This window comes from Pteropus medius, unplaced genomic scaffold (assembly GCF_902729225.1).
Source record: "Pteropus medius unplaced genomic scaffold, Ma_sr-lr_union100, whole genome shotgun sequence".
NCBI classification, from domain to species: domain Eukaryota; kingdom Metazoa; phylum Chordata; class Mammalia; order Chiroptera; family Pteropodidae; genus Pteropus; species Pteropus medius.
In genome coordinates, this window is record NW_024340696.1 from 23,239,134 (window position 1) to 23,242,401 (window position 3,268).

Below are 3,268 nucleotides of genomic sequence, written 5' to 3' on the forward strand. Positions count from 1 at the left end.
CGCCTATAGCACCTGGTCTTCCTAGGTGGTCTCCCATTCAAGTACTAACCAGGCTCGACCCTGCTTAGCTTCCGAGATTACATAGGATCAGGCTTGTTCAGGGTGGCATGACCGTAGACCATATTTGAATACTTCTGTAGAGCAAGATATATTCTTTTAGTTGACTTCAAAATAAAGCTTCAAAAGTTTACCCTTTTCCTGCAAAAACAAATACCAAACACCTAGACAGGCTAAGAGGTATTATCCTTATTTTGAGAAAATATTTTAAAATATATAATGATAAATTTAGGGGCAGCGATATAAATAAATTTAGAGGTAGTACAAAAGGAAATGGAGAGAGTTCTATTTTGGGGGGTCCTCTGTATATAAATAATGTCCAAGATAAGTTTCTCTCTATAGAATCAAGAGGATGTAGGAAGTTTGAAGATAGAGATGAATTTAGAGGAATAATTGAGGAAAATGGGAGAGTTAGTATAGAGGTACAAAAAATATAGGCATCATGTAGGGTCAAGTTAGCATATAGACCACAGAATAGTAGTGAATCTAACAGATAAATTTCTGATTTTTTTTTTTCCCCAGTAGTTTGAGAAAAAGGCTGGGATTTATACTGGTTAGATTATTTGTGGTTGTAGGTTTGCAGAGCATGCGTGATGAAAAGATAAGATGGAAAGGCATTTCAGGTAAAGGAGAAAGAATAAATAATGTAATAGCTCACGTAATTATGTCAGTCACTAGTGAAAGAAAATTAGACCAGATTTATAATCCGTCTATTGTAAATATAGACCGATCATAGTGATTTGGGGACTGGAGAGTTGGTGAGATTTTATACTATATTTTATTTAAAAAATGAAAGCACACATAAATATCCGATTAAGTCATGAGGCAACAATGCATATTATTGATCTGAATTAGTAATTACTAATTATCAAAGTTTTAACTTTTATTTTTTATGTTTCTCTAAATTTAGATTGCATGTAGTTTATTGTCACTTAAAGCAAAGTATTCTCATTAGGTTCTCCACTTGATTATTAAGCACTTTGGAATTAAGTTAAACATGAAGAAAAATATTCTCATTGGTCACATTACTAACTCTTTTTCATGCTACAAAATATATATTTGACCTGAGTATACAGTTACTGAGAGCATGATTTTGTTCAGTGATTTTGCATGTACTTTTGTTTCAAAAGTAGATGTAAGGGATGAATTGGTATTCTTAAGTGTGAAACTCCTAGCATAATTTAATTTTAAAATTTCGAACATCCTCTGGACTAATTTTGTCATTCTATCCCATTAGTACTAATTGAAGAGACTCAGATTTAGTCTTGTTGTTTCCAGATGAAATATAATTTAAATTCCAAGAACTGCAGACTGTCATTGCTTCTTATGTTAAATTAAATTGTTAGAAAATTATACTGATATATTTTAAAGTAATGAACTTTACAACTAAAAACTTTCTCTGAAACTTTTAAGGAGTAATCATTATCATAAAGCAACTATTAAGAGCCTGTTTGCATTAGAAATTGCACTAGAACACAGAGAGAAATAATGGTATAAATTTTGGCCTTTGCTCTCTAAGAGCCTTCACAATTAAGTCCTACTGTAGACCTATGTGGGGACATATAGAAAAGAGAAAAATATATTAAAGCAAGATATAATTGCACCAAAATACTTAAAAACACACATATATAATTCATTCGAGCCTCCTTTTACATTGGCACTTCTATTTACTTCTTTTCTTCCCTAATTCTCATGCTTCTATGATCATCTGAAACACCCTTCGAAAAATGTTACTTCTTCCTAATGTAACTGTTAGAGAGCTGAATCAATGCTGTATTTACAAATTAGATTGCCTTAGGGAGTTATCTAGGGATTTGGCTATTTTTGTATTTCACTTACTACCTTATAGCAGTTCATTTCAGAATTAATTAGATAGGGCTGTGAGCCAGTAATAACATCAGGCATCATGGACAAAAAGACAATGGAGTATTCTGAGATGCCTTTGAAGTTGACTTGATATAAAGATGATAATGATAATAAATCTAAAAATAAAGAATATTGTCTTCTAAGACTTTTCCTTGTGACTCCAGCTGGAATTATTATTGAAAGGTTAGTTTTCTGTTGTATTAAGGAATTATTTAACTAAACAGACTTTTAACTACAATTGAATGTGATATACAGTATGCACTTTGCCAGAAATATTATCTACATCAACAGCAAACTTTTATGATCATTTTGACCATCATCTCCAAAAATCAGTGAGATATGTTTATGTAGAGTATATAGAAAGTCTAAAAATAATATTTTATTTAAATTCAGTGTAACATATAATTACTTTCCATATCACACATGAACGATCCTATTAATCTAGACTGAAAGACTTTTACATAATAGTTTCTTCCTAGAAAATAAAATAGCATGAAAATACTGCTTACAAACTATACAAATATTAACAAAATTATAATTAATTTGAAGGAATTATAATTCTGTGATATTATAATAACACTATTAAAATTAAACATTATAAAATTAGCATAATTGGATTAAAATTTATTTTAAATTTTAATTCCACTAGAGTTCTGTAGATCATGATATTTAAGGATCTACCCAAGTTTTCATAAATTTCAACACTAATAATTTATCTATCTTGATAAAAAGAAAATCTGAAAGTCAGTCTTTAGTTTAGGGAAGAATTGAAAATGTTTTGTTACAAATTAGCAAATGTTTTAGAATTTACAAAAACTCTTCTTTCTTCCCATTAGTCTCCTTATTAACCTGACAGAAAATAAAATTTCCAAGAAATCTTTTAGTTAATTCTGCAAAGAAATAAACATTTAAAAATGCTTATAATCTTATTGTTGGTCTATAAATTTTAAAAGTGTTCTCTGTGAAATATTATTTTAAACACTCCTTGAAATATTTGTCCATGTTGACTATACATATTTTATTTTCCATAATGTCTCTTGGATGTGGATGCATTCTTTTTCCCGTTTTGCTACCACTACCTAAATTTGATAACCACTTCTTCTTACCTGAATTTTAACAATGCTCATCTCTTGAATAACTCTAATTCCAGTTGCTATTCCTTGCCAGATATAAACGCTCAAAACTAAGAATTTGCTCACATTTTCTCCATTGTGGCTTCTCACTATATTCTGTAGAATTACTTCCATTTCTAGACAACTAAATCACCCCTCGGCAGCTTAAATTACGTTATTCCAGTTTATGAAATTTGTAATTCTATATTACATTTTTAGATAATGTGTCTTAT

At 29.9% G+C, this 3,268-nt stretch overlaps 1 pseudogene; it reads right to left on the reverse strand.

Moving 5' to 3' along the window:
• LOC120610139 (uncharacterized) lies at positions 1 to 119 on the reverse strand (annotated as a pseudogene).
• Between the last annotated feature and the right edge of the window lie 3,149 nt (positions 120 to 3,268).